This window comes from Vombatus ursinus, unplaced genomic scaffold (genome assembly GCF_900497805.2).
Source record: "Vombatus ursinus unplaced genomic scaffold, bare-nosed wombat genome assembly UNPS02011431.1, whole genome shotgun sequence".
In the NCBI taxonomy this organism is placed as follows: Eukaryota; Metazoa; Chordata; class Mammalia; order Diprotodontia; family Vombatidae; genus Vombatus; species Vombatus ursinus.
Genome location: NW_020951209.1, coordinates 601,074 through 625,250, shown reverse-complemented (window position 1 = coordinate 625,250; position 24,177 = coordinate 601,074). Strand labels below are relative to the sequence as shown.

At 38.2% G+C, this 24,177-nt stretch overlaps 1 pseudogene; it reads right to left on the bottom strand.

The window, feature by feature from the left end:
• The window catches only part of LOC114038890, a 96,601-nt pseudogene that overhangs the window by 57,903 nt on the left and 14,521 nt on the right, over positions 1 to 24,177 (bottom strand).

Here is a 24,177-nt window from a genome sequence, read left to right as displayed (position 1 = left end):
TGCTCTCAAGGAAAGAGGGATCTTGGTTGATAGATTAGTATAATGATCAAGTCTGACCTGACTTAGGCAGGTACCTTATTGGTTTGGTTTTGCATTAGAACAAAATGAGATACTGATAGGTCATTCAAAAGTTAATAAATGGGGGGGCGGGGTGGAGTCAAGATGGCAGAGTAAAAACAGTGGTTTTCAACATTCACTTTTACAAGATTTTGAGTTCTAAATTTCTTTTTTTTTTAGTTGGGTGTGGGCACACAGGCCACAGCCAACCTGGAGCAGGCCTCAGAGGACTGAATTGTGGGCAGCTATGGCGGTTTCCTGACTTCTCAACCCATGAACACCAAAGACAACTTAGGTCAGTGGGAAAAGTCTGTTTCTGCAGTGAGAGAGAAGCTTGGGGTCCCAGCCCCATTCCCCGAGCTCAGCCCAGGGGAGGTGGCTGCCTCCTGAGGTTCTGGCCCACAGAATGAGGGGGAATGGAGTGGCTGATCAGAGGAGGATTGCAGGGATCTCTTTGCTGGTGCAAGATTCTCTTGCTTTGCTTGTGCTTGGATCTGGGTCACAGTTCTGGATGGTGGTCCTGGGGCAAAGAGGAGTGCTGGCGTGGTGGAGCTTGTAGTGGCTATGGAGAGGAAATCCTCCTCACAGTTGCAAGACAGAAAAGAGTACTTGTGGTCATACAGCAGAACACAGGACAGGAAAGGAGTGAACACCTCACCCTTGATCATAGCACCTAACCAAAAAAAAAAAAATAGCTTAACCCAAATGGCAAAAGAGGTCCAAAAAGTCAATGAGGAGAAGAATGCCCTAAAAAGCAAAATTTGCCAAATGGAAAAAGAAGTTCAAAAGCTTACTGAAGAAAATACTTCCTTAAAAATTAGAATGGAGCAATTGGAAGCTAGTGACTATATGAGAAATCAAGGCACTGTAAAACTAATCCAAAAGAATGAAAAAATAGAAGAGAATGTGAAACATCTCATTGGAAAAACAACTGACCTGGAAAATAGATCCAGGAGAGAGAACTTAAAAATTATTATATCTGAAAGCCATGGTCAAAAAAGAAATTATCAAGGAAAACTGCCCTGATATTTTAGAACCAGAGGACAAAATAGAAATTGAAAGAATCCACCAACCACTCCCTGAAAGAGATCCCCAAAGGAAAACTCCTAGGAATATTGTAGCCAAATTCAGAATTCCCAGGTCAAGGAGAAAATATTGCAGGCAGCCAGAAAGAAACAATTCAAGTATTGTAGAAACACAATCAGGATAACACAAGATTTAGCAGCTTTTACATTAAGGGACTAGAGGGCATGGAGTGTGATATTCCAGAGGGCAAAGTAGATAGGATTATGACCAAGAATCACCTACCCAGCAAAACTGAGTATAATCCTTCAGGGTAAAAAATGGTCATTCAATGAAATAGGGGACTTTTAAGCACTCCTGAGGAAAAGACCAGAGCTAAATATAAAATTTCAAATTTTTAAATACAAGACTCAAGTGAAACATGGAAGAGGTAAACAGGAAAGAGAAATCATAAGAGACTTACTAAGGTTGAACTGTTTACATTCCTGCATGGAAAGATGATATTTGTAACTCATGAGTCCTTTGTCAGTATTAGGGTTGTGGGAGGCAAAAAATTATATGTATGGATAGATAGATAGATAGATAGAGGTCACAGGGTGAGTTGAAGATGAAGGGGTGATATCTGGAAAATAAAATTAAGGGGTGAGAGAGGATTATACTAGGAGAAGGAGAAAGGGAGAAGTATAATGGGATAAATCATCTCACATGAAACAGACAAGAAAAGGCTTTTACAGTGGAGGGGAAGTGGGGGAAGGTGAGAGGGAATGAGTGAATCTTATTCTCATAGGATTTGGCTTAAGGAGGGAATAACATACACAATGGGGTATGGAAATCTACCTTAACCTACAGGAAAATAAGGGGGTAAGGGGACAAGAGATCAGGGGGTTGATAGAGGGGAGGGCAGATTGGGAGAGGGGATAATAAGAAGCAAACACTTCTGAGGAGGGAAAGGGTCAAAAGAGAGAATAGAATAAATGGGGGTAGGATAGGGTGAAGTAAATATACCTAGTTTTTCACAACAGGACTACTATGGAAGTGTTTTACATGACTACACATCTATAACCTGTACCAAGATGCTTGCCTTTTCAATGAGGATGGGTGGGGAGGGAGAAAGGGAGAAAATTTGTAACCCAAAGTTTTAAAAATCCATGTTAAAAATAAAAAAAAAAATTAAAGTTAGTAAATGGAGGTTTACTTAGCATGCAAAGGATATCCAAAAGGGATACCACAACATTTAGCTTGCATAGATGCAGCCCACCTCAATCCCCACACCATATGAAAATATGTCTGGTCAATAGAAAAGGGTGTGGGACTTAAGTGGTCTTGTAGCATACAACAAATCTGAAGGGCCCCAACTCCAAATGGGTGAGTCTTTTTAATGTTCTTGGGTGACAAGGAGCCACATTAATATGGCCAGAGGTCATCAGGAAACTACATCAAGGGAAGCTCAGCTTTAACCTCATCCCCTAGTCCAATCAAGTCCAAGGAACAGCTTTATTAACTTTCAGAGAAAACACTGGCATAATCCATATGTCAGGGCAGTGGGGAACCCTGGCAGATAGTGGTACTATGACATTCCACTCCTTGGTGTCAAGGTCTTAATGATCTTCTAGAGGACCTTTTACCATTTAAACGACTTTTGGGCTTTTCCTGAATAATTCTCATTTTGTGAATGTGAGGAGCCTGGCATAAGTAGTCCTAAAGGAAATAAAGTGAGCAAGGGAACTAAATTAAAAAAAAAATAGCAAAAATAGTGATTCACAACAAACAATTTGATGACTCCCTTAAGGATTCACTAAAAATGTGAAAAAGTCTGAAGACCAGAAATCTCAGACTTTTTTCTCCTTATTTCAGAAGGATGAAGTCTTGGATCATTATGATCATCATATCATTATGGTCTTCCCCTCCCAGAGGGGAAGTTTTCCTTGTAGGATCTCTTTCAGGTGATGATAGATATATATTTTTTTCTATTTCTACTTTCCCTTCTTGTTCTAACACTTCAGGACAATTTTCTTTAATTATTTCTTGTATTATTGTATCAAGATTCTTTTTTCTTTCAGGTATTTTGATTATTCTTATGTTTTCTCTTCTTGATCTGTTCTCCAGATCAATTGTTTTTCTTATGAGATGTGAATGTGAATGTGAAACATTCTCTTTTATTTTTTCACTCTTTATATTGTTTCTTGGTCTCTTATAGCTTTACTGGCTTCCTCTTGCCCAATTTTAATTTTCAAGGAGTCCTTTTCTTCCTTTAGATTTTGGATCTCCTTTTCCAAATTGGTTAACTTTCTTTTCATAATCTTGTTTTTCTTGGATTGTTCTTCTGGAAAAAAAATTCCTCAATCTCTCTTATTTGATTTTTAAAGTCTTTTAAAAATTCTTCTGTGAATTTTTTTTGAGCAGATGACCATTTGATGTTACTCTTTGGGGTAGGAGAGGCTTTTTTTTTTTGCTTCAATATCATTCTCTGAAGAACCCCAGTCTTCTCTCTTCTCAAGGTAACTTTCTACTCTTGGATTCTTTCTCCTTTGCCTGATGATTTTTTTTAAAGCAACTTGTTGCAATCACCTCTAGTCCTGGGGTATGGAGGATGGTGCTTCTGGCCTCAGGTCCTCCTTCATTTCTCCCCTCTGGCCTAGAAATAAAACAAATAACTCCACCCCCCTGTAAGTGTCCACAGCCAGCAGTGTCTCTGCTCCACTGCTTCTCCAATCACCAGGAGTGTGCTGGTTCCTTCTTATCCAGGGCAGCACAGCTGAACCTAATTTCCTTTATCAGCAGAGATTCCCTCAGTCTTCCCCTGCTCAGACACCTGACTCCGCACACTTTCAGGGAAATGTAAATTTCTGTGGCTGAGGCCAAGACTTCCTCCCCACCCAACTAGCCCCAGGGCTCACTGCTTGTTGTTTCAGCAGAAAAAGCCTGGAGGTGTTTATACTTCATAGGGACCAAACCTCAGTCCTGGGATTTTTCTTCCATTCTTCTGTGGTTGTTCTGGGAAGACTACTGTTCTGCCCCAACTCTAGTTTATTTTTATCACTTTACATTCACCCTGAGGTGCTATTTTGTCTTGTTTGTGGGGAAAATCTGAAGAGCTTGGAATTTTCTGACTTACTCCACCACTTTCTCAGAATCCTCTCCCAACTCATGAACTTCTAAATTTAATTCAGAGACAAAGAAACATGGGTCAGGCAGTTACAGAATAGAATCTATTACAAAATGGAATAAAATATGAAATCCTAAAGCAATATCTTATTTTCTCACACTGAATGATCCTTAACAGTCAAGAGCTCTGTTTCTAGTTTCTGAATGTGCTGGGCCAATTTGCTTTTAGTCATACTATGCTGACAGTCTAGATTCGGTAGTATTGTCAACAGCAATTACGGAATACCAGGTTTGATGATTTCTTTATCCTCCTTGTTAGACTTCTACATTGCTACTAAGCTACTTACTCCATTTCAGTGGGGGTCTGATCTCTGTTCTATCTGGAAGCAGTTAGGTCACACACTGGGCTTTTTTTTTTTAATTGAGTTAGGCAATGGGGTTAAGTGACTTGCTCAGGGTCACACAGCTAGTAAGTGTTATGTGTCTGAGGCCGGATTTGAACTCAGGTCCTCCTGACTCCAGGGCCGGTGCTCTATCCACTGTGCCACCTAGCTGCCCGCCACACCGGATTTGCAATAAGGAAAACCCAAGTTCATATCTGATCTGACCTCAGACACTTATTAGTTGTACAGCCATGGGCAAGTCACTTAATCTCAGTTTGTCTGTTTCCTCAAAATACAAATATATAAACATAAATATACAGATATGAAACTATAAATATATTGATGTAAAATTTTATTTTTATAAAGACAATAATGTTATGTGATAAATTTTTTATAAACATGTGAAATGGGGTTAATAACAGTACCTAATTTGCAGGCTTGTTGTAAGGATCGAAGGAGATCATATTTATAAAGCACTTAGAACAGTAACTGGCACAAAGTAGGTGCCATGTAAATACTTCTTCTCTTCCTTTCCCTTCCTTTCCATATACTGCCATGCCATAAGTTACCATAGTGTCATCCAGTCACCCCCTGCTTTGTATTTGCATCACCTTTTCACCATCATTACCATGATGTGAGCTGTAATACCATTTTGTCCCAGTGACCAATTGTAAAGGTTGGGTCTGACTCTTGTTGGTACTTTATTTGTTTAGGTGTTGTTAGAATAAAGTGAGACACTCACACGTCACTCAACAGTTAACAAAAGGAGGTTTACTTAGCCATAACACAGAAAGGATATTCAACAAGAATATTGTAGTACTTAGCTTAAGTAAATGAAACCTTTCCACTGCTCATCTGTCTCCCCACCTCCACCTCAGTAGTACAGGGTAGAGGTCTTGGGACACATATAAACTCTGAAGGACCCCTGCGCCATGTTGTTGGGCCTTTTTGTGCCCTCAGATAACCAGGAAAGTATAACACTATAGCCAGTCATTACCAGGAAGCTATGTCAAAGGAGTTTTGAGCCTTAGCCCCATGAATCAATCAAGCACCAAGAATAACTTGTTCAAATTTGGGGGGGATGGGAGCAGAGAAATCAGCTGTGTGTGTGTGTGTGTGTGTGTGTGTGTGTGTGTGTGTGTATCTGAGAAACAGCCTGACACAGTGAGGGAACATTGAAGGAATGGTGCTACAGAGCAAGCGTTGGATTTCTTGTCCTCATTCTCTTCCATATTCATTCACTCCTCCAAAAGGACATTATTACTATCTTTCTGGTTTTGTCCTTCTTTTACCCGAAATAAGCTCTTCCTCTTCCAATGTTGTCTACACCAGGATTCTTGCATTCTTGAGATCAGAGTTATCTAATAATACCACTAAAACCATTTAATTAGTTGAAAGCCCTCAAAAGTCCTTCAGACCTTGTCACCAAGAATGTAGTAGAAGGTATAGTTGTCATGAAGGTATAGTTGTCATGAAGAGGTATGGTGGCAAATGTTTAAAAATCAGCTGCATGATACGCTTCTAGATTTAATCTGCATTTTAACATTTTCTCCACCATTTCTTAAGTCTAGACTATCAATAAAATAATAAATTAAGCCCTGATTTGTATCATTTGCTGATTTCCAGAGTGTAAATACTCAAAATGAATTTAACAATCTAGTAAATGAGTTCCAACTGACTCCAGCACACCTCTGGTTGAAAAGTGTTGAAGCTGGGACAGCTAGATGGCGCAGTTGATAGAGCACCAGCCCTGAAGTCAGGAGGACCTGAGTCCAAATCTGGCCTCAGACCAAATACTTGACACTTACTAGCTGTGTGACCCTGGGCAAGTCACTTAACCCCAATTGCCTTAAAAAAAAAAAAGACACAAAAACCCCAAAAAAACAAAAACAAAAAAAGAGAAAAGTTTTGAAGCTGATAGTAGGAATAAGTACAAGACAGCTTTACCCCACAAGTCCTGCAAACAGATCTAGTAACTTCATCTAATTGGGTCCTGCTTGGGAAATCCAAGAAAAAAACATTCTAGTAAGACATTTTTCCAGCCCAGGTCAGCATAGGGAAGCAAGCATAGAGGTCTATGCATACTGGGTTCAGAGACTAGGCAGAAAAATCACCTAGACCATCCCAGCCCAGGGAGAGGTTGTGGGCCAGCACAAGACGATATCACAAATCCAAGACACAGGGATCTAAATTTGTGTAGGGTGCAAAAATAGATGCCAACTCTCTATTTCTCATCACCTAGTTCCAGGTCATAGTCAGGGCTGACTGAGGATAAGACCTACACCTAGCAGTCGCATAAAGTTCAAAAGCAAGCAGCAATTACATGATTCTGACCCCAGGAACAAATAAGGATCTCAGTTCTAGCTTTTTACCTAGTCTAAAACCTATAGCAGAATAACCAGGGTAGGAATCTCATACTAAAGGGTAGTCTTCAGCTTTGAACTGCCTGAAAGGCATGACCCAAAAAAGAGCCTAGACATCACACTTCAAGAAATCATAAAATAAAGCTGTCTAGATTTTTTTTACAACTCCAAGGCAAAGTGGAAATAGAAAGAATTCACCAATCGCTTCCTGAAAGTAAACCTAAAATGAAAACTCCCAGGAACAGGACAGCTGAAATCCAGAATTTCCATATTAAAAAACAAAATGAAACTTCAAGCAGCCTGAAAGAGACAATTCAAGTGTTGAGAAGCCACATTCAAGATCACACAAGATTTAGCAGCCACCACTTTGAAGGAGCAGAGAGCTTGGAATATGCTATTCCTGAAGGCAAAGGATACAGGCTTACAACCAAGAATAATTTATCCAGCAAAACTGAATATAATCCTACAGGGACTAAAAAAATGAATTTTTAATGAAATAGAGGACTTTCAAACATTCCTAGTGAAAAGATTTGAGTTGCATAGAAGCTTTGAAGCACAAACACAGGAGTCAAGAGACACATAAAAAGGTAGATATGTGTGAAAAAAAATCATAAAGGACTAAATTCCTTTATGGGGACCCTTAAAGGGTCTAGAGGAAAGTTGAAGAATAGAACCCCACTGGGTTATGCATGATAGGGTTACATTACAGTTAGAATCCCTTTCACAGCTTCTATCAACTGATGTTGTAGCTCACTGTGGCTCTATTTTACCTCTGGGGATACAATTCCATTTTGTCTCTGAAGTTTATGTTTACTGTGCTCATGCTGAGCTGCTGCTGCTACCTACTTCTCAGCTGCTTTCCTGCTGGCCAACTCTAATTTGCTAAAGTTGTGTTTGGCTAATGGAGTTTTATACTCTTTAAAGGGAATATTAGAGAGATCTTTTGTAAACTGCCCAACTTAGGAATAATCAATGCATTTTAGCTTTTTTGATATTTGTCCTAGGCTGCACCAAGCTAGCATAGAAAAGAATACTTTGGTTCAAGACCTTTCTTTTCCAGCAAACTATCTCCTCTACGTTAATATCAAACATCTTCTAAATTAGGTAAGCAGATTTCTTTCATCTCACATAGGTTCCCAAAGTGGATGATACTGCATTCTGGGGGATGAAAGGAGCTGGAATGATCCAGGGGGGCAGTAGTAGTTTGAAATGATGCAAATTTTAAAAAAAATTGTTAAAGGGTTAAAGAAAGTAGATTTCCAGGCGGACACTGAGTAATTTTTTTTTAAGGGGACAGTAGGCTAAGTAAGTTTGGGAACTTCTGTGTGATAACTTGACAGCTAGTTGCAGGGTTTGTATAAACTATGCAATAGTTTCAAATGGTCTTAAGGAGATTATAGCTAGATTAACACTGTAGCTGGTGACCTTTGTTCTGAATTTCTATTACTACGCCCGATTACTGTGGTCCTTAAACATGAATTTATTCAATAAACATTGTTTGAACATGTTATGTGCAAGCCACTGTGATAGGCATTATGATTATAAAAATGGGCACAGTCTTTGTTCTCAATGAGTTTACAAACTAACAGAGATGGGCACAGTCCTTGTTTTCAAACAGTTTATAAACTATTGGAGAAGGGGAGAGGATACATGTAGACAATAATACTGTAGTAAAAGGGAGAATGCAAAGCATAGGTCTAAGTAAAGTGTTATTACATATATATGCACACATATATATACATATATACATAAGAAGGAACAGAGAAATTTCATCTGGATATTAAAAGTTATCAACAAAGGATTCTTGGATAAAATGGCATCTAATGTGGGCCCTAAAGAAAGGGAGAGACATCTACAAATAGAAATTTGAATGAGAGGAGTTCAGTTCAGGCATTGGGTGGAGGGGCAGAAGGGCAGAGGGGCAGAATAATATAAGCAGAAGCAGAGATGGGATAAACCAGGTGAAAAATAGAGAATATACTATTTGGCTCAAATGTTGACTACCTGAAAAGGAAAATCATGAGGCTAGAAATAAGGAAATAATACATCAATAAGGCTAGAAAGTTATATAAGAGCCAGATTTTGTAGGGCCTTGGATGTCAGTGATAGGCAATGGAAAATTACTAAAGATCATTGAATAGAATCATATGATAGGAAAATTGCTAAGAGAGTAATTCGATGAATGAATTGAAAATAGAACTTATGGGAAACTGGTTCAAGTAAACTGGCTTACCATTCACTTCTATAAATTTTTGTAGGATCTTATAGAACTAAATTCATAACAGAGAATAATAATAGAGTGCTCTCCAAAGGCTGTTTATGCTTACATGGGTACCTTAGGAAATCAGGAGAAAAATAAGACCTAAATGATTTAGATTATCTTATTCAAGTAAAATTATAGATTTATTTGTTGTTTTCCTTGAATTATTGAGAAAGTTCATATAATTGTGTGCTATGTTGATGGGGTCTTAAGATGAACTTTAAGGGCATTTAGATGGCACAGTGGATAGTGTCAGACCTGTAGTCAGGAAAACCTACATTTACTAGCTTTGTGACCCTGGTTAAGTCACTTAACCTGTTTGCTTCAGTTGACTCATCTTTAAAATAGGGATAATAACCTGTCTCACAGAGTTGTTGTGAGGATCAAAGGAGATAGTATCTATAAAGTGCTTAGCACAGTACTGAGCACATACTAGGCACTATATAAAGGTTTTTGTTATTGTTGTTTAGTTGTTTTGGTCATGAGTAATTCTTCATGACCCCATTTGGGGTTTTCTTAGCAAAGATACTGGAGTGGTTTACCATTTCCTTCTCCAGTTAGTTTTACATATGAGGAAATTGAGGTAAACAAGATTAAGTGCTCGGTCAGGGTCACACAGCTAGTAAGTGTGTGAGGCCAAATTTTAACTCTGGTCTTCCTGATTGCAGGCCTGGTGCTCTATCCACTGAGCCACCTAGCTGGCCAATACAAATGTTAGCTATATTCATATTATTATTATTATCATCATCATATTTTAAATCAGTTGTTTAGAATAGCATTTTAGATTATAGTTGTTCATAATCGATTTTTTATCATGATGACAGTGATGATAATTGTGAGGGTAGCTTAGAAAACTTGTCTGATTTTTTTTTTCTTCAGGTCTAAGATGAGCAGGTAGTCTAATCAGTATAGATAATGTCTTATAATTATTAAATTGTTTCATCTTTTGTCTTTTCAAGGTTGTAAATTCTTAGAAGGCAAGATATTTTGTGTCCCCTTTGCAGTGATGCTCATTATATTCCAGTATGCATTAGATTGATATTATTATAAAAGGGATTGATCTGGTGAGTTCTCTGATCCCCTTGATGAGCTTAAAAAGCTATGAGCCCTTATTTAAGAATCTTATAGGAGGTGTGGGCATGCCCAAGAATGCCTCAATAAGGGTGAGTACATCTACTTAGGTCTCATCCATGACGATGAATTGACTGACTCAGATCATTACACTAGGCCTGTGCAAAAGGATATCAATGGCATCAGGCTCTTTTCTCCTTTTCTGAGACACTCTGAGGGAATTGAAAGTAAAAGTAAAAATTGAAAGTAAGCTAAGAGTGTAGTTAGGTCCTGGGGAAGGGGATAGGAGAACTTATCTTTGCACACTGTCTTTTTCGCAGGTGTTATTAATCTGCTTTGTGCCAACAGGATGATTGAGTTGGATATGCTTTTACCTTCAGATACAGAGTTCCTATACTCTGAGTTCCTAGAATCTGGAGTCCCTGGATACAGCGTTGTGGAGATAGTGGAAGAGAAATGTTGCAGATGCACACATTCTCAACAAAATGGTACCAGGAGAAGAGAGGAGGACTTCTGTTTCTGAAGGCTAGCCTCTTAGATAGCAGAAGAGCAATTTCTAACTCCTGGAGAGTCTGGGGACTCAGCCTTCTGAATAGAGGAGGGGAGAGTTCCTGGGCAGTTCAAGCCTTAGAACTGTCACTCTAGAAACTCTAGGCTTAAGAGTTTTACAACCCAGACTCCTAGAAGAAAGGAAAGGGCCTAAAAGACAGTGCCATCATCCTGAAGAAAAGAGATTGCTTCTCTAACAACCCTAAATTTGTTTCCTTTTGGGGGCAATCCAAATCCTTATAGTAGTACCATAAATGTGGAGGCCTGACTGTATAACTGGGGTAGCATTAGAATCAATCTGAATGTTGGGGTAGGGTGCTACTTCTCCTGACCTCAAGTATTTCCCTTTTCAGGAGAGTTCAAACTACAGGGCTGTGCTGAGATTTTTGAGGAGGGTTCAGAACCCCGGGAGAAGGTGGAATTTACTACAGAAGAAAGAGTTTTATCTATTGTTAATTGGCTATTGTGAGTCCTTTGTATTTCCTGCATTTTCTCCTGCACTCCATATGCCTTGTTACCTCAAGTGCTTGCATGGTAGGTTAGAACTTTTAAAGCTACCTCTGTGGCAACCTAGATATGAGCTATCACTGAACTATATTCTGTGGTTTCTGGAGAAAACTTCAGATCAGGGGCAAAACAAAGCACAAATCTAGAAAGCAGTCTCCTTGGGCCATTGGTTACAGTTACTGTTGTTGACTAAGTTACTATTGGCTAAGTTGACTAGGTTGCTAACGTTGACTAAGCCATCATATAGCTCCTGTGGCACCAACCCCACAATGACCTGACCTTTCTCTTGACTTCCTTCAAGTTTTAAATTATTAGAAGCTAGAGATTGGTTCTGAGGTGATCTACTGTGGATGTAATTGTCCAACACTTTGACATCTGATTTGTTTTTAAATTTGGGATTACTCTTTTTTTTTACTTTCTGTACATTTTGTACTTCCCTTTGAAAGTACAAAATAGGAACTGCTTATACTTACTATTGTGACTTTTCAAACAGAAAACCAAATGCAAAAAAAAAGATTAAAATATTCAACCTTTTGAAAAATATTGCATTAATGCTTCAAAAAAAAGAGGCAAAAACATGTGTAAACAATTTCAAGAATATTTAGAAAGGGCTATATTTTCTGAAAATGTTACTTTATTCTGGTACAAGTTAATTATTTACTATTTTTGTTACCTTGTACAAGTCATTTCACCATGAAGAAGTCTGCCCACGATACAAAGCACTTGGAGAGGAGGCAACCTATGCCCCTTCAAACTGCTTCTACTTCCTGTTTACTCACTTTTGAAAAGATACAGAGTGAAGACCGCAAGCAGGGATAAGGCAGAAGTAAAGAAGACCAGTCTGGGAAGAGAAATGCTATATCCAGAAGACCCTGGGGTAACACCTTCAGGTGATGGTAAGGGAGCCATGGTCACTACCTGGTGTGATCCTCTTTGAGGAGCTGGGACGGTTGGTCAAAAGTCCAAATGGGGAAGAAGAAAGCAGGCCACCTCTGTCCTCCTTCCCCATATTGGTACCCTGGAGCAAAGTCTCTGACAGCCTAAGAATTACAACTTTGCCTTTAGGTTTCTTCATGTCAAGAAAGAGGATTGATCTTTATGCATCCTTCCAGATTTAATGTTCTATGATGCATAATAAATGTATATCTACCACATATGCTCCCTATCGACTCTCCTGACAAAACCTCTTACCAACTGAGTATTGATTTCTGTTATCCTTTTAGCAATGATGTAGTGCTATGCAGTCCATGTAAATAGGTCAGTCACTTCCTCTCACTAGACCCAACACTTGTATGGGTGGAGCTATTTCTCCCTTTGGATGTGACTCTCTTTCTCCCAGCTACTCCTTCTGACCATCCTCTAAAACCAGCCTAGCTATTCACAACCTTCTCCCCTTTCCCCTTACTCCTCCCACTCACTCCACCCCGACTCAGTCACAGCTTACTCCTTTCTTGCCTAAAGGAGTCCTGATATAAATAGTCTCTTTCAGCACTGGGACTTTGTTAAAACAAATCAATAATTCTCTTTTTCATCTTTAAGTTCCTAGCCAGCAGATTTAATTCTGTCTCTCTCCTCCTAGATGTTTCTTAATTATACCTTCTATGCTGCATTTTAAGCTATGCAATGCATAGGTCAGCAATGCAATAGTTAACCACATTTATTACAATTACTAGTTTAGACAGAGATGAATATGATAAATGCAGAGAAGCATGGAAATATTTAAATGAACAGAGGCAAAGGGGAGCAAAGAAAACAATGCAACTATGTAAAGGGAAAGCAACAACCACAAAACAATCAAAAAGAAATCTTGCAAAACTTCAAAAAACAAATTTGGTCCCAAAGAAGACATGTGAGAAACTATCTTTCCCCACTTCTTCATAGAGGTTGGGGTAGGGGGTTCCAAGGGTGTGGAAAATTGCATATATTGTCAGGTTTTGTCAATGAATTGATAGATTTGGCTGGATATTTCCTCTTCTTTCTTTCTTTTTAAATCTTTGCTATAAGGGATAGCTTTTTGGAAGGACAGGATGGATACAGGGGAAAATTTAAGCAATTTGAAAATAAGAGCTATCAATTTTTTTTAAACCAACAAAAGGGTACACAAACTTTTAAGAAGCAGAGGTAAGTTTTCTGGGGAACAGGCATACTGCCAGAAAGGACAGAAATGAAACAGAAATCAACAACATTAGGTCTTGCCATCTGGATGGGTTAAAGCAAAGCAGGATCCACCCTCTGAGCTTAGACATTGTTGCTTAGACCTCTGGAGTCCTATTGCTGGTGACCTCATCTCGGCAGCAATTTTCCCACTTCCACGGAGACTGTGCTTCCACGGGTTCCCTCCAGCAGCTCTTCTTGGCCTTCTCTCTTCTCAAAGCTTCTGCTCTTTAGAGCTGTGGCTGCGTCTCTCTATCTTCCACATATTCTCCCGTTCTGTCATATCTCCTCTATCACCCCCCCATCTCAAATTAGAGGCCAACATGTTTCATTTCCGTTACTTGCTGTGTTTTTAATTCTGTGGTTTTGAAGAATAAATATTACTCCAAGGAAAGATGTAAAAAGTTGTAGCTTTTAGAGAATATGTGCAGTTCATTCACTATTTGGGATATTGCAGTAGATGATATGTGGAAGTCAAGTTTTTCAACGGTCGTTATCAATCTAATTTTATGGAGAACTCCCACAAGATAAGCACTCACATGGTGGTCAGAAGAAGGAGTACAAGAACATTCTCAAGGTCTCTCTGAAGAACTTTAGTATCAATTGTGAGACATGGGAAAGGCTGGCACAGGACCACCAAGTGTAGTGTGCTGGTATCAAAGAAGGCTCTATACTCCATGAACAAAGCAGAAACATGGTAGCGCAAAGGAAATGTCACCCGTGCAAATTCGGAGACGTCTCGATCCCAAATGTCCTAATGGACTAATTGTACTGGACATGTGGTAGACCACTTCTGAACTCATATTGGGTTGATCAGGTGAACACACTGTACCCCTGACCCCAGCATTGTGATATCATTAGTCCTCTTCAAAAATAACATTTATGTAGTGTTTTAAGGTTTGCAAAGTGTCTTACCAGCATTATCTTGTTTTACCTTCACAGTAACACTAGGAGATAGATGCTATTATGTCCTTATTTTACAAATAAGGAAACTCACACAGACAGAAGTTAAATGCCTTTCCCAAGACCACACAACTAAGAACTATCTGAAGCAGGATTTGAACTCAAGTCTTCTTGACTCTATCCGGGATTCCATTTATAACACCACATAGCTGCCCCCCAGGAATTAAAGTTCACAATGAAACAACATCAGTTGAAGCACGAAGGAAAGTACATTTAAAAATTTTAAAAAAAAATCCTAGGATTTACAGACTGTTGCGGTGAAGCATCCTGATTAATCCTCAGGAAATACTGTCTTACTATGAAACTAAGATCTTCATCCTATGAAGAAAATGAATGCTTGTAATGAGCAAGATAACACTGTACCAAGACTGGAGGAGTAAAGATCAAGGGGAAAGGTGGAATTTCATTGATGTAGCTCATTCTTTCATTCAGGGTTATATTCAAACAATTGTCAGAAGTCCAGGGTAGCCTGTAAGATCTGGGCATCTTTATCAGACCAAAACAGCCACCCTTCAAAAATGTTTTGGGGATTTTTTTTTTTTTTTGCTTCCAGTGGCCTTTGAAGTCATGTCCCCATTGAGGGAATGATGAACTCTGATAAATATTGCAGAAATTCCCAAATGAAGTTGTATTACTGCAATATGATCTTGCACCAAGTCACATATCACTCAAGGTTTAGAATTTATCAGCAATGGAGATAAAATCTAGAAAGCAAGGATTGCTTTTGTGTTTTTGCCTTTCTTTTAATCCCTAGCACTTAGGACAATGCCTGGCACATAGTAAAAATTTAATAAAAGTCTGCTTATTGGTCGAATTCTCCAGAGCCTCATTTGAAAACTTATGGGCTATTAGGCTAGACTTAGATAAATGAATTGTTCCTCCAATGTATGTTTATATGCAGTGTGGTATGTGGTTTCATGATGAATTAAAGAACATCAGAATCATGTAAACACTGCCAAACCATGTAAGAAAGTGAATACAGCAGATGGAAGATGTTATATACTAAAAGTTTTTAAAAAGATGAAAAAACACTGAAAGGTTTATTGTACATTAGTAAATTTAATTCTTTCCAAAATCATTCAAATACCGTTGTATACTCTGCTCTGGCAAAATCAGTGGACTCAGTACCATTGTAGGTTTCCATTTCCTGGCCTCCTCAGTCCTGTTTCTCTTGGACCAGTCTGCCAAAAACTCCTCCAATGCAATTAAACTGGAGAATTCCGTGGCTGTTGCGGTCTGGATGGGTGTTGTCTAGAAGAGGTGTTTGGTTGTGTTGCTTTAAGGCTGACATAGCCAAACATTTTTTGGGGGGTGGGGAGAGGATAGTTCTGATAGGACTTGTTATTTTAACAATGAAAACAATTTGTTTCAAGTGGGTAACCACTTTTGATTCTCCCTAGCAACATCCTCTTGTGTAATGTTTCCCAACTCAACTATACTTCAGACTGGTTAAATAATTAAGTTCTCTATAGCACACGATCAAAATTATATTGACACAAACATATGTTTTTACATTCTAAAAAAGAGTAAACTAAAATTTTAATTTAAACATTTTTATAAATTTATTTTATCCCCAACTAAAAGAAAACTTCACATTAAAAGTATAGTTATAGATTTACAAATGTTGTGAGAAATGCATATAAAAAGAAAATATGTAGAAACAAGGTAATGAGTGTTTTATTTGCTGTTTTTACTCACTAATTTTTTTACCCTTAGAATTAAAGATGTGACAGATTTCTAACATCAACCAACTCTTTTATCATTATTATTATTATTATAATCAAAATGATTTCCTGAGGGCAGAAATTCCAAAAGCAATGAAGCCTTCACAGTTTATTTATTTCAAATAAACATTTAAAAATAAAGCTCCTTGGTGTTCATTTCAATGCATTCCTGTTCTGTATATTATTTTAATTTCTAATTTTGAATGTTTTGTCTTAAATGTTAGTTACATGTAAACATAGATTTAGAGCTAAAAGGGACATTAGGGGTTATCTAGTCCAGCACCCTCATTTTATGAATGAGAAAATTGAGACCCAGTAAGTTAAACAATTTCCCCAAGTTCATAATGGGAGAATGTATGAGAGCCAGAATTCAAACCTAGGCCTTCTGCCTCTAGATTCAGTTCTTTCCACAGTGTGACCCTGCTTCAAGTGTCTTCTGAGTCAGAAAGATGTACAATAATAACCATTGAACTGAATGGGTAGAAGAGAATGTGCAGAATGGCATTTTGGAAAATTGTGCAGTTCATTCAATAACTGAAGTAACAAGTGACATTTATACAACTCTCCAAAGTTTATAAACTGCTTTAAATGTCTTATCTTAGTTCAGCATCAAAACAACCCTATGAGATATTACAAATGTATTGGCAGTTAGCACATGCGTAGAAAATATCACCAACAGTTTTCCTAATGAAGGAGCAGAGGTTCAAAGACACAAAAACAATTTGTCTGTGATCATTCATCAAAGATCAGAGGAGGGATTCAGATCCAAATCTTGATTCCAAATACTGCACCCTATCAACTATTTCATATTCCCTCTGTTCTTCAGTGGTTTGGTCATTTCAGTCATATCTGACTCTTCGTGACCCCATTTGGGATTTTCTTGGCAAAGATACTAGAGTGGTTTGCTATTTCCTTCCCCAGATCATTTTACAGATCAGGAACTGAGACAAACAGGCTAATTAACTTGCCCAGGGACACAGAGCAAGTAAGTGTCTGAGGCCAGATTTGAACTTATGAAGATGAGTCTTCCTGATTCCAGGCCCAGTGCTCTATCCACTGTGCCACCTAGCTGCCCACCTCTGTCCTACCCTGAAATATCTTTTTAATTATAATGCTGTTCTGGTAATGATATATGACTGTAAGTCTTGGACCACCAGTCTCTGAGGCAGCTAGTTGGCACAGTGGATAGAATGTAGGCCTGGAGTCAGGAAGACCTGAGTCCAAATCTAGCCTCAAATACTTATTAGCTATGTGACTCTGGGTAAGTCACTTAACCTTGGTTTGCCCTAGTTTTCTCATCCGCAAAAGAGGTAATAATAGTGTCTACCTCCTGGGGTTGTTGAGAGGATTAAATGAGATATTTGGAAAGTGTTTAGCACAGAGCTTGGCACATAGTAGGTGCTATATAAACACTAGCTAGGGCAGCTATGTGGCATAGAGTGCTGAGCCTGGATTCAGAAAGACTTTTTCCTCTAAGTTCAAATCTGGCCTCAGACACTTACTAGCTGTATGACTCTGGCAAGTCACTTAATCCTGTTTGCCTCTGTTTCTTCATCTGTGAAATGAGCTGGAGAAGGAAATGGCAAACCACTTCATTATCTTCACCAAGAAAACCCTAAATAGCATCACAAAGAGTCAGACAGGACTGAAAAACGATTGAACAACATATAGACGCTACTATTATTGGTATTATTATCTGAGAAATAGTAATTGCAGATCATTAGGAAGGGCAATAGAGAGGTGTACATGCAAGAGTGTTGGTCTTTCACAAACCTAATTATAGAAAGGGAGTCAGATAATGAAATGTTGATTTAAAAAAAAATAAAGCCAGTTCATATGATATATTTATGAGATATGAATTAGTCACTTGAATGAATCAGAAAGAAAACAACCACAAGAGACAAAAGGACATGCCATATTTCTGTGAAAGGGTATGCTGGTGAATGTTTAACAAATGGTTTTTCAAAAAGGAAAAAAATTGTGTGACACACAGTTTAATCTGCATCATTAACCTTATTCCATCATTTTCTTTAGTCTAAACAATCAACAAAACAAAAAATGAAGCCTGATCTGTAAGATCTGTTAATTTTTGTGGTCTAAATACTCATAATGAAAAATCAATAATCACCTCTTTTGATCTGGTATGAGTTAGCTCCAACATACCCCTACTTCTGGGGTCCTTTAAAAATCAGTTTAGTGAGTCCAAGAGACTGACTTGAAGAGGAACCCAGGTTCTGGTGGGATGAGTAGAAAATGCATAGGGCTGGAGAAAGTTAATCTCTTAATAGCCATGTGGAGCTAAAAAAAAACAAAACAAAACAAAACAAAACAGCCATAGGCCAAAAGAAAGGGACTGAGTCTCAGCAAACACAGTTGCTTAGACTAATCAGGTTCAAAGAGGATCTATACAAATGATCTGTAGCTGAATCCCCCCTCTTAAGGTAAACATCCTTTAATTCCTTTCTCACTTGAAGCTTTTCCATGGAATACAAAAACTTTTCCCTCTGGGTACAAGGAAAGTCTGTTTACCATTATTTGTTTTAGTAATTTACTTTGTCTTTATAGACAGTTTTAAACACAGGTCTTTGCTGGTATATAAATACTTATCGGAAATAGATAGGAAGACACAGGTGAGGGAAAGTATTCCTAGAGAACAAAAAGAGATAGAGCTAACACTTAAATGTTTTGCCAGAAGTACTATCTCTGGCTGGGGGCTCAGAGCTAATAGAAAAGATGAATAGAATTATAGATACTGTGATGCTATTTCTCAGAATGGAGAAGGAATATATATACCAAGAAACTCGTGCATAACAACAGTTCAACATAACAACATTGTAGAGTGAATAGCAAATAGGAGTTGTTGAACAACTATGACAAGACCAGATACTGATCCCTGGGACATTCTACTAGAGACTTCTAACCTGACATTGAACCGACAAGACCTTTTGGGCTTGTTCATTTAATCAGTTGTGAATCAAACTACAGTACCATTGTCTAGCCCACTTCTATCTTTTTCATGAGAATAGCATGAGATACTTTGTTAAAGGATTTACCAGAATATAGGCGCACTGTATCTGGAACATTCCTCTTACCTAGCAGTCTAATAACCCTAACTAAACATGAAATGAGTTTAGCTTGGCATAACTTGTTCTTGGTAATATTGTCACTTTGGATCTTTATGATCATCAATTCCTTTTCTAGACGTTATCTGAACATCTCTTTAATAATAAAATTTATAATTTTGCCCAAAATTAAAGTCAAATTCACTGGCTTATAATTTGCATGGATACAATATTTTCTTTTAGAAAACTGAGACATTTATTTTTCTCCAGTCCTAAAACACTTTTCCCATTCATCATAATCTTTCAAAAACTATTGACAGTGGCTTAGCAATGTCATCCACCAGTTATCTCATTACCTAGAAAGGCAACTCATCTCAATGTGATAACTCAATGTCATGGAGGGCAATTAAGTGCTCTCTTGCCATCTTCCTTGGGTTTTAATTCCCTATTATCAATTTATGTTCTTTACTTTCCAATCCAAAGATTATTCTCCTTAGGAGAAAACAGAATCTAATTAATAACTGAGTATTTAAGGGGAAGAGATTCAACTCTTCCTCCTTCCTCAGCTTAGTTGATTTAACCATAGAATGTAATCGCAGATCATGAGATATTAGGATAGTAACAAGGTGTTAACATCCAGTTATCTCTTTATGAAGAGTGAATATCTTTCTCTGATAAAATTTAGAGGAGTATGGCCATTGTATGACTGAAAGAAATGGCACACTCCTTAAAGCTTTAAATAGTTAGTCCCGGAGATAGTTGGAGAGTTTTAGGGTTCAAGGCAATGAAGGCAGAAATCAGCAGTCTTGGAAGAAATCAGCTTTTTATCTCTTGGAAGGAAGAAGGTATTTTTCTATTCTTCCTCCTACCCCATTCAGGAAATCTAATAGTAGACCTATTTTCCCAGAAGACACCGTATCCAGCAGTTGGAGATAGCTTGAGAGTTTATGGCACAATTGAGGAAGCAGAGACACACACTCCAGACAGAAATGGTAACTTGGGGGTTGAAGCAGCTTACAGAAGTAGGACCTCTGGCAGGAGAAAAGAGAGCCTACCGAGAAATCAAGAGACAGCTAGCCTGGGAAATCCAGAGTTGAGCTATAGTCCTCTACAAAGCAAGAACTTTGATACATCAAAAAAAAAGGGGGGGGGGGACATATTTGTACAGAAAATATTTACAGCAGCTCTTTTTTGTTCTGGCTAAGAATTGGGAAAGCCAAAGGGATGCCCATAAATTGGGGATTAACTAAACAAGCTGTGGTATATGATTAGGATAGAATATTATTGTGCTATAAGAAATGACAAGCAGGATGATTTCAGAAAAACCTGGAAAGACTTATATGAACTGATGTAAAGTGAAGTGAACAAAATTAGGAGAACACTGTACACAGTAACAGTAATACTGTACAATGAAGAACTGTGAATGATGCTATCCTCAGCAATGCAATGATCCAAGGCAATCCCAAAGGGCTAATGATGCAGCATACTATCTGCCTCCAAAGAACTGATATTGTTTGAATACAGACTGAAGCGTGCTATTTTTCACTTTCTTTCATTTTTTTTCTATTTGAGTCTTCTTGTACAAAATAACTAATACGGACATATTTTACATGACTACATGGTGTAACCTATATCTGATTGCTTACTGTCTCAGGGAGAGGGGAGTGAGGGACAGAACTTTAAAAAAAAGTTAAAAAATTGTTTTAACGTGTAATTGGAGGGGGAGGGGGAATAAAATAAATTTTAAAAAAGGATTTTGAGAAACTGCAAAACTGGAAGAATAAGTATCCTTGGTTGCATGTATTTCCTATATATGAGTATCACCATCTTTATTTTCCTTTGCCATAAAGCTTAAAATGAACTGGCTATTTCCCTCCCAAGACAAAATAGATAGTATATCAGACTTGGAGCCAGGAAGCCCTAAGCTCATATTCTGTATCCAAAACTTACTCATTGTAAAAATAAAGTGATTGTATTAAATAGCTTCTAAGGTCATTGGTGAAAATCAGGTCTATAATAATAGTTCTCCTATTTAATTCCTCTACTTTTTGAAATTGATAGAATTTTAGGTTCGTAGACTTAAATCTAGAAGGAATCTTAGAGACCATCTAATCCATTTCACATAGAAGGAAACTGAGATTCAGAGAGGTTGAATTACTTGCCTAAGATCATTCAGCTGATAAGAGACATATTTAAATCCAGATCCTCTGACCCCAAATCTGGCACACTTTCCTCTATACAATGCTAAGTCTCACTTGGTGGTTAAAGCAGTCCAAAAAATAATTAGCTATTCTGTATATTAAATGAGGTTCACCAGTTATCTGGATAATTGAAGTCCCCTATCATTATTATATGAGGCAGTGTAGGTGGCTCAGTGACTAGATCACTGGGGCTGGAGTCAGGAGGGCTGAGTTCAAATCCTACCTCAAACACTTATTTGTTGTGTGAGCCTGGGCAAGTCACTTAACCTCTGTTTGCTTTACTCCACTGGAGAAGGAAATAGCAAACCACTTTAGAATCTTTTTGCCAAGAGAACTCAATAGACAAACATTAATGTGCTGTGGTCCATGGGGTCACAGTCAGACATGAGTGAACAACAACAATCACTGCCATATCAACCTCAATGTCAGGCTTGCATGGGCCGTGTTCTTGAACTGCTCTTCTGTTTCTTTTTTCTCCCTGTATAACCAGGTAGTTTATCTATCTTCTACTCTAATTATAATAGTACCTTTGCTTCTGTCTCTACTGTTCTTTATTCAAATGCTCTCCACTAAGCTTCCCAAACCCTTCCCCAGGTTCCTGCACTTCCTCATGTTAAATCTTTCTAATATATAATGTGGTGGTACCACCTTGTCCCTACCCCAACATTGTTTTTACCTAGGATGTTCCTTTTGGATAAGCTATTGACTCTAGAGTCATGGTTCCCATTCTATCGTGTTTAAGTGATACAAGGTTAAAATCACCTCCCTGAATTAGTGTTTATATTTCTCCTTGACAAGTATTCCTATTTTGTGCATTCATAGATACCATCTGAGGCCATGAGTTTTATTTCTGGCTCCTTTCTTGGATGTCTTCCTAAACTGCAGCTGTTCTTCCTTGTGTAATCTAGCTTGGGGGGAATAAGTAGGCATGTTTTCCCCTCCCCTTTCCTTTTCAGGTTAAGGCCTTTTGGATTGTATTCGTATGACTCTAGGCGAATATTTTTTCTAGCCCTCCTTAGGAGCACTCCATCCAAGAAACTATCATTTCTATATTTTGAGCAGTAATGAGAAATACCAATCCATTTCTTAGACACCATCTTAAACAGCTGTTGATTTCCCAAATTTACGTTTGCCTTTTGGAGCCTTTAATTGGCAGCAGTGATGAAAACACTATTTGTGCTTTTTTATGTCTTCAGTTTCTTTTCCATCTCTCCCTTAGCTTCTAAATGCCTCTATTATGAATCACCAGACCTGAGGAGTAGTTAACTGGTTTTACCTGCCTTGGGAGGTTCCCTGACAAGACTGAGGAGCTTTTGATTGCTCTAAGGTCAATAAAGGGCTGCTACAGTAGGGAGTTAACCAATTAACACCATTCATCTTTTCTTCCTCTGAATCTTATTGGATGATCTCTCTCCTGATGGTGCCTATGGATTTCTATCATCAGCCATATCCTCCTCGTACAGTCCAACTCTCTCTTCTTTGAGAATACTCTCATATCTCCAAGTGTTCAGTGATCCTTTCCCCTTCCGTCACATTTTTCTACTCTCCAACATCTCTGACACAAGTCTGACTTCCCCTCTGCTTCTTCAGATTCTTTCTTTTTTGTTTTTTGTTTTTACATTGAAACTATTCTTCCACATTTTTAAAGGAATGTTTCATTCTTTCTAATAACCTGGATAGCAAGAAAGAAAAGAAAAGAAAAGAAAAAAAAGCAGCACATAAATAGTGCTCTAAGATTTGCAATGCACTTTATATATACATCATCACATTTGATCCTCACAACAACCCTGTAAGGTAGTTCCTTTTCTTTCTCTTCTAGGACATATATCAGTCTATACTTCAAAGACAGAGAGCAGTTACCAGGCAGTGGCTAAAACACAAACATTCTGTACTCTATCCAAGACAGTTCAAAATTCCCCCTCTTAACAGTGATAATAGCTAGCATTTATATTGCAAAGTACTTCAAAAACATCTCATTTTATCATCACGACAACTCTGGAAAGTAGGTGCTATTATCATCATCCCACTTTTACAAATGAAGAAATTGAGGCAGACAGGATTTAAGTGATCTGACTAGGATTTCACAGCTAGGAAATATTTGGGGTTGGATTTGCGCTCAGGTTTTCCTAACTCCAAGTCTAGTACTCTATCTAAGATGCTACCTTTTGTTGTTCAGTCATGTCTGATTCTTTGTAAACCTATTTGGGGTTTTCTTGCAAAGATATTGGGGTGATTTGCCATGTTCTTCGCTAGCTCATTTTTATAGATGAGGAACCCAGGCAAACAGAGTTAAGTGACTTTCCCAGGGTGCCATGCCTAATAAGTGTCTGAGGGCAGATTTGAACTCAGTAAAATGAGTCTTCCTGATTTCAAGTCCAGCACACTATCCACTGTGCCACTTTGCTGCCCATACACAATACCATCTAGCTGTCTTTTTTTTTTCACTATACTTGCCAGAAAGGAGATTCTCAGTCTATTATTCCTCTTAACTTTTTCTTTCACCCCTATATTGAATCAGATGAAAATTCTTTCAAGTTTACCTCTACAACTCATCTGTCTCCTTATCTACTCATCATGACTCCAGTTATCTGGCCTATTTTAATAGCCTTTTAAGGGGTGTATAGGCCTCTAGTCTCTTATTCTCCCCAATCCCAGCTTTCACAAAGTTCTAAAAATAATCATTCCAAGACACAGGTTTGGCAAACACACACACACACACACACACACACACACACACACACACACACACACACAC